Here is an 8,761-nt window from a genome sequence, read left to right on the forward strand (position 1 = left end):
TCAGTGTGTCTCAGTGTGTCTCAGTGTGTCTCTGTGTGTCTCAGTGTGTCTCTGTGTGTCTCAGTGTGTCTCAGTGTGTCTCTGTGTGTCTCTGTGTGTCTCAGTGTGTCTCAGTGTGTCTCTGTGTGTCTCAGTGTGTCTCTGTGTGTCTCTGTGTGTCTCAGTGTGTCTCTGTGTGTCTCAGTGTGTCTCTGTGTGTCTCAGTGTGTCTCAGTGTGTCTCACCAACCTGTGATGCTGTTCGCTATCTGCTCATTCTCCTGCCTGCTGACATTTATAAAGTCTGGACTCTGATGTCACAGGCTGACTACCGTGTAAACAGCCACTGGACCGGCATCAGAAATGTTTCACATTCCTCCTCCCTGCTGCCCATTTCCACTTCCAGACACACACACACAAGTCTTCCCCCTCTTTTTCCTCTCCTCCCTCTCTTTCCAGTCTTGTGGCGTTCTAAGTTTACACAGCTCAACACGAGATGAGGAGAAAAAAATACATTAGCCCAGTTGTCTAAAAGTCAAACAACCTCCGGGGCTCTTGTGGCGATGATTCCGATTTAAGAGGTTTTATCTTGCTGATGTTTTCACAGACTGCTGCTTCAATGTATGGTCAGTCAGATATAGTGGATGATCTATTGAAGAGACGATTATAGAGTGGATATTTCCACAATTTAGTTTTCACTACAGAAACCTAAAATAAGTCTGAAACCATAATGTGTAACGTCTGCCTGATTCAAGAGAGATGCAATGCTTCTCTTCCCTCTGGTTTCCATGGTGTCAGGGCAGCATGTCTGAGGCTGGCAAGAACTTGACCTTTCATTGAGAGAAAAGCCTTCCTCTGAAGAGAATTCAAATAAGAGCCTGGAAGTAAACATGACTTCTCTGAGGCCAAAAGGGCACATTGAAACACATGATCTCATTGTCAGTCTAGGGAGATTCAATGCACCATTCTACCAACGTATTGGAACATTTATGACCAGATGATGGCACTAAAAGCAAAGTCAGTGGAGGGCACCAGGTTTCATGACAATTCATCAAAGATATTTCACTCAAAACCACAAATGTCAACCTCAAGGTGGCACTCGGAAATGTCAGAGGATCAACAAAGTCATTGAGATGCATCGTTTATGAACCATGAATCTCTTCACCAACTGTAGCTCCAATCCATCAAGTAGATGTTGAGATGTTCCACCGGATGAATTAAATGGGGTCCGTGAAAGACTCTACCAGATTTCACAGTAATCCATCCAATAGTTGTTTATGTATGTCAGTCCCAACCAAAATGGTGGAGCAAGGGACAGATTGAGATTTATTTTACAGCGCAATTACATTACATTACATTACATTGCATTTAGCTGACGCTTTTATCCAAAGCGACTTCCAATAAGTACATTCGACCAGGAAGACACAACCTTGAAGAAAACAGAATCATAAAGTACATCAGGTTTCATAGAGCCAAACATTTCAAGTGCTACTCAACTGGCTTTAGATAAGCCAGTCCTTTATTAGTATAAAAGTGCTTTGTTAATAATTCTATCGCTCGAAGTGGAGTCGAAAGAGATGAGTTTTCAGTTTGCGCCGGAAGATGTGCAGGCTTTCTGCTGTCCTGATGTCAAGCAGGTACATCATGTTACAAAGATGCCGTCATAGCCAAAATATCCCTGAATATAAACACTATGGCAAAAGTCCCTGAAACAGAAAGTAAGCAATTCATGTTTGAGAGATTCAGTCAGAAGTAACACCAGATTCCTGAGTTTAAACATCAGCCCTTTCTCACAGAGCTGGGTGGGCAGTGAAGACATCCAGTGTTGAGTTATAAATATAGGCAGACAGACAGAAAGAAAGAGAAGAGGAAAGTATGCATGTCCGGGCAGGTGGGCTCCAGGTGGCTCACAGAGTAGATCTACTGCGAGGCCTCTTAGCCTTCCCTAAAAACTATGCTGTCTTGGCCGCCACTCCATGTGTTTTCCATGCTCTACAAGAATGACAGAGTCTGGAAGGATTGCATTGTAATGGCTCTACTAGAACATACACAAGTCTGTATCAAGTTCTCACTCTATTGTGTAACAAGTACAGCTCACTTAGACTATTATTTGGAATGAAAATGCTTTTCTCAAGGCTTGAAGTTCTTGAAAGATCTTAAAGAGGCCCTGTTATGCTCATTTCAGGTTCATATTTGTATTTTGTCTGAAACCAGAGCCCAGTCTGCTCTGATTGGTTAGCTGGCCGGCTCTGTTGTGATTGAACAACCGCTTAGAGATGTCCTGGCCTCACGTACAATGTGTTGGAGCGCCAGCTAATAGAAGCAGGAGCAGGCACGTGCACACATAGACATCAAAGTGGGCTTGAGCCCCTGCCCTTTTTCTTCCTCCAGAGAAAGTGCCCTTTCCCCCCCCCCCATTTTTTTTTTTTAAATAAATGAATATATATCTACTGCTGTTTGCGCACAGTTTCCCTTTCCAAAAATATATTGATTGAATACAAAATAAAAATATCAGGTCGGGAGATTAGACTAAAGTTCTGATGTTTTTGATTGTTGGCTGCTCATTTAATAACTATTAATAATTGTACTAGTTTGTTGTCTGCTCTTATGCATAGTGAATACGAAGACCATTGTCTCTGTGTCAGCTGATTATTTTTGTAGAATTCTGTTAAGTATTAAACAATTGCATGAGTGTGAGGGTATTAAAATAAATTGGTCAGTAAGTCAGAGATGTGCAACTATATTTAACTTTTTGTTTTACATTTTTTTATTATAAATGATTATGGGAAGTGCCCTTTTTCTCACTTGAGCACCCGCCCCCCAAAATGTCGGTGCCCGTCCCTGAGCAGCAGTGTTACATACGGATGTCACCATGTTACGGAAGTAAACAAAGGAGTCCAATGGAGGCGTTACAGGCAGGAGGGGGAGTGTGTGGGAGAAAAACTCCCTCTGGAGGGAACTTTGGGATTTTAACCTTTGCAGACTATTTACACTCACAAAAAATGCACCTCTTTGAGTTTCCTTGTAAAACTCATTGTAAAATAGACTGTTGGCTTAGCTTAATTATGCTTCAACAATAACTGTATACAAAAGATTAAGCTAAGTCATGACATCAATAACTGCGGCGATTCTCAGTCATAGTGAAATCACACAGTATCTGCCAATTTAAACTGAGAGTCAGAAAAGGCTTAACACATTTTCCAGAGCACACAGATGTTGGAGAGCTCCCAGACAGTAAAGTATCGCTCTCACTGACAGTGGACACTTGGAAGAAACCCCCAAAATCTTGTACAATGACCCTCATTCAGTTTGGGCGAATATTGTTTTGGTATGTGATGGTATGTAGGAAAACCCCATTGGATTCCTTGTTGATTCGCAAATGCAAAAAACTGCAGGGCAGAGAAATGAAAATATTATTCGTCCTGTAAATGTTGGAAAAGAATGCACTGATCTAAAAGGAAAATCACTCTACCAAATCTCTCACAGCGGAGCAGAAATGTCTAACACATGTTCAGAAAAGTTGTCCAACAACCAAAGAATACCTCAGAGTAAGAGAAGAAGAAAAAAGAGCGCAGACTCAGACTGTTGTAATGAGACTAAGAGGTGACACTGTGCTACAGGCATGCATGGCAGAAATCACATTTACAGATGTGAGCGTTCAGTTTTGTCAGTATTTCCTTACTATTTGTAAAGACTGATTTCACAGTGGAATCAGACAGGAACAAGTGCCGTGTCCGTCTGTCCACTACGTTGTTCCACACAGAAATATTTGTTGGATTGCCATAAAATATGGTACAATGATTACTCACTTCCTCAGGAATACCCGTAATAACTTTGACATAATATTAATGACATTTCCATCAGCTTGAACTGTACTTTGTGTTAAGTTATAATCGAGCTAACGTCAGCAAGCTTTCTAAACGTGGATGGAAAACATGGTTAAAACATTATATATGCTAGTGTGTTAGAATTGTTATCGCTAGAGTTAGCATTTAGCTTAAAGCATATAGCCTGGTAGCATGTCTTTGGGCTCCTTATTTGTAATCTGATTCAGGTACAACACAAAGAACATATTAGAGGTAGCATGCTTGAATACAAAGTAAATGGTCAAATCTAAGTAGATGTAAATTAAGATGTGTTTAGTCAAAGGCTTATCTGAACACAAACACACATTTGCTTGCTAGCTAGCCTACAGTTACTGTATAGCTGTACATGAAATTGATGGATGAATGACAGACAAAAGGATAGAGCAACTACAATCAAATAAATCAACCCTAAATCTTGTATTGAAACCACATTTAAAAATCCCCCTTTTTTTTTCTTTTTTTTTCTTTAAATCAAAGCACTTTACTAATGGCACGTTTTCACTGCAGCGGGGTAGCCCCGTTTAAGCGTCCCTAAGCGTCCTCGCTCTGGCCTCGGGCTGCCTCGCTGGCCGTCCGAGGCCGTGGCGCATTCCCATTACAGTTTAGGACCTGGGGTAGCAACGCAGTGTAGGCGGGGCGATCGGCTTTGTTTTTGTTCACATTTCGAGTTGTTCCGTCGAGCTCCCGCTGGATTTGATCATCCCCAATGAGATGTAGGAACGTCGTCACCTCCTCGGCCGACCACGGTGTGCTTTTCTTATTAGACGTAGCCATTTTTGTAGCTCATCCGTTTACAAAATGCTGTTCATAAAAATGCTGCAAGCTTGCTTCTAAATATATATGCGACGCTAGGGATGAACTCGCGCGCGATCTTGTGACGATTCTCTCTGACCAATCAGCAGTCGAGAGTGTTGACGTCACTAGTTCAGCCCTGGCCCTGGTCTGAGGGAACCACGATTTTATGGGGCCGGAAAAAGAGGGAAAAAGTACCCGCTAGCCAGTACTAGGCTATATGGAAAGGCCACCAAAAACTGGCCTGGCCGCTTGAGGACGGTTAAGGACGCTTAAACGGGGCTACCCGCTGCAGTGGAAATGCGCCATTAATCTATGCATTCCTAAGTTGGTCCTATTTCTTATGTGCAGGGGCGGATCTACCGGGGTGGCATGGGGTGGCAACTGCCACCCTAAACAATAGCCTTGCCACCCCAGCTGCCACCCCAGTTGGCATCTTTGTTTTGAAAGAAAAGTTGTTGCTCATCGGACATTTATGAGAGAAAGTCTCTAATGTCCGAGTGCAAGTGAATGCAGCACAAGATGCACGTCATGTAACCCCTCCCCCGGTCCTGGCGCGAGAGTGGAAATATGATTGGTGGCGAATTCATTTGAACGGGACGGCGCAAAACGAGAAGCCTTTCGGACCCAAGCACTGAAGGAATGAGGTAGTTGCGGTCTACAATGACAGAGAAGAGAATGTCAAGTTTGGCTGTACTCAGCATTGAATCAAAACGCACTACAGCTGTTGATCTTAATCAGTTTGTGAGGCGTTTTGCTGAACAAGATAGTAATCGCCGCATTCAGCTGTAATAGACATGCCAACTTGATGCTCTGCTCACGGATGACTCGATGAGAATAACAAACTGTTACGATGATGACCTTGTATGCGTGTATATATTTTTTTATTTGAGGGGGTCTGCCCCCAAAAACAATTGTAAGTCCTGAAAAAGTAAAATAAGACGGTGTGTAAAACTACACTGCCCAGCCAACAGAAAGTAACCACTTTGATTGAACTAGGCCAGTAGGTAAGGACTTTCCACTGGATCATAACTGCAGCGATGTTTTAGCTGAATACACGTTTAAGCCTAACTGATGCAGTTAGTCACTTCTTTAATGTTTGTTCTTTCTGATGTAAAGTCAAGGTTGTAACTGTATATCAATAATGATATAATTACTTGTTTTTCAAATTTGAAGGAGGGTGAGCAAGCATCTTGATGAACATTCATCATTAAATCCTCCAAAAAATATAGTTTATTCAATAATAAATGAATCTGTGAATCATAACAGTTCTTCACTATATCTGTAAAGCGTCTTTGAGCACCTGTAAAAACACTAACAAATTAAATCTATTATTATTATTATTTATTAACAGTGATTGACAGCTTATAGGAATAATATGATTGTTAATAGTATCATATTCATTCAGACAAACATCGATGAGACAGTTAATTAATGTACTTATTGCAGCAGTCTGCATAGATTTGGTTCCCCTGCTGGTCTAAGAGTGAGACAAACTCATTCAGTTATTGTTCAGTTAAAATTCATTAAATTACGTCTGCCACCTTATATATTTATATTTAAGGCTTTACTGATGTGCCACAATAATATCACCTATGTGATTGAGTTAAAATATTAATATTGTGGCTTTCCAAGTTAACATTGATTGGGTGTAACGGTTCACAAACATTTCGGTTCGGTACGTAACTCGTTTTTAGGTCACGGTTCGGTTCGGTACGTTTTCGGTACAGCAGAAAAAATTATCACAAAACATTAAAAACATTTTTTAAATTATTATTAAACTGTGACTAATGTATTCAAATAAATACAAAATATAATCAAATAAACATTAAGGTGCAGCATTTCGATGAACTGAAATAATCTGTATTTGAACTGTACTAGTACCTAAGCAGCCAGCTTGACATTAGGACTTGCTTGTCATTGTATGTTCATGTTGTTTAAAGAAAGATTAACTCGTCCACATTGCTTGCTGAAATGGCAGATCTGCTGGCACTAACAATGTCTCCTGCTGTGGAGAACACCCTCTCTAGGGACAGAGGTAGCACAGCCAGGTAGCGCTTTGCTAACATGGCAACATAAGGATACTTGGCGTTTGTAATAGCTTTGGCTCGGTCCGAACTTTCTGCGAGTGGTGGAGGCTTAAATGCTAGTGGGAGTTGGGTTTGCACTTCAGTCTTTTTTCTTTTGGTACCGGCGATATTCACATTCGGGTGATGCCTTTTCAAATGAGTGTGATGTATTGCCAGCCGCGTAACCAATGTTAGTTGAACAATACCGACAAACAGCTTTGGTTCGGTCCACCTGTCTTTGTCCGTCATCCTTGTACGTAACTACGAAACCAAAATGTTCCCAAACCGGAGACTTCAATGATGCTGGAGGATTTTCAGCTCAACTTTATCTGCGTTCGCCATTTCGACAGTTCCTCAAATTACTGACTACATTTGAACGCATCCCTGTGACCAGCTCTCATAGTATGCCTCTCGTCCAATGAAATTACTTGGTCGCTCTATGATATATACCTGAGATTACTTCCAGAAAGTTGTTCATGTTCTCAATTTGTTTACGTTTAACGCTATATTCGTTCGGTACACACGTGTACCGAACCGAAGGGCCCGTACCGAATAATTTCAGTACGGGTACGTGTACCGTTACACCCCTAATTGATTGATATGATTGCGATTTAAATCAGCATATACTTCTGTCAGGGGATGCCACCCCTCAAAATCTCCTGCCACCCTCTTGCCACCCCATGAATATTTGTCTAGATCCGCCCCTGCTTATGTGATAGAACAAAAAGGAAACACTCAACACGTTTTTAGGTTTATGCCAAATCCTCAGCAAATCCAGACAATATTCAAGAGTGCCAGTTAGTGGGTTAGGGTGGTGCCAAGTCTGATTTGAGTGTGAATAAACAGGCTGTGGGCAGCCCCAAATAATACCCAAATATTTTCCCAGGACAATATTTCACACATGCATAACATACAGACCACTTGGGAATTGGTGTCTGAGGTTTTGGCACCAAGTGTCGCTGAAAGTTTTCCAGTCATTGGCAGGTTGGAGGTGCCAAATCGGCAGGTATCCTTTCAGCAAAGAGGGCAGTTGCTGTGAAGAGTCAGACATAGCAAACAATGTGCAAGTGGTTCAGCCTCAAATCGGAAAGCACGTGGGAGTTGTACTATGGCTATAATGTTGATGTAATGAGTTATAGTGACTCATTATTCCTGTAAGGAGAGGGATTGTGATGATGGGCATCAATGGATCACCACCACACCCGACAGAGGTCACAGACAGAGCTGTCCTGATCCCTTTTAGACACAATAAACGCCCAAACTGCACTGTGTCTGTCCGTCTGTTTGTTTTCCATCCTTCTTTTTAGCCCTCCTTCAAAAACCTCAGCTCAAATAGCATTCCTCTTACAAGGGCATTGCACTGTAGATAATGACGTCTGTATTAACACTGTCTGGAAATCAGACCGTAGAGCTCAATTACTTCTTTGTTAAATGACCACTAGATATTTGTCTGGTGTGGATCAAAGTGCCGCTTTAAACAGCCTCCTCTTAATAGTAGGAAAATGTCAAGAAAAAGCACTTTAACCACTGAGATGGCCATTTCCCATGAAATTGCTCGTTTGAAACTGCAGATGAAATACTACAGGTGCACAACTGTTATGTGATGTAATATACAACTTAAATGGCCCAAAGCAGTCTTAATATTATCAGTGCTTGAATTGGAATGAAAAAGGTGCCAGTACTCTAAAATCAGCAACTTTTTCAAGTCAATTTTATATATACAGCCCACAAACAAGAATGTGGCTACTATAATGCTGGTGGGTTTGTCTCTTTACTACTGTATATTTTAGAAAGGTTCACTGTACTTAACATTTTTTATGATAGGCAGCGGATATGGCTAAAGCTCAGTAAGGTCAATATTAACTGAAAATATAGCAATCAAAGTCTAGATCTTCTGCTGAAGACACATGAAGCAGAGACCTTTCAGGTGAGAGCCCCTCTGGTGGTGTTCAACATTAATGACAAGGAAACAAAGCTCTGGTCAGAAGCATTTTTTATAAAAAGCTTTAACAAAATTAAGTATTTCTGTACATTTTGAATGCAATCTAACTTTCCA

The sequence above is a fragment of the Gymnodraco acuticeps genome, unplaced genomic scaffold (genome assembly GCF_902827175.1).
Source record: "Gymnodraco acuticeps unplaced genomic scaffold, fGymAcu1.1, whole genome shotgun sequence".
Lineage (NCBI taxonomy): Eukaryota > Metazoa > Chordata > Actinopteri > Perciformes > Bathydraconidae > Gymnodraco > Gymnodraco acuticeps.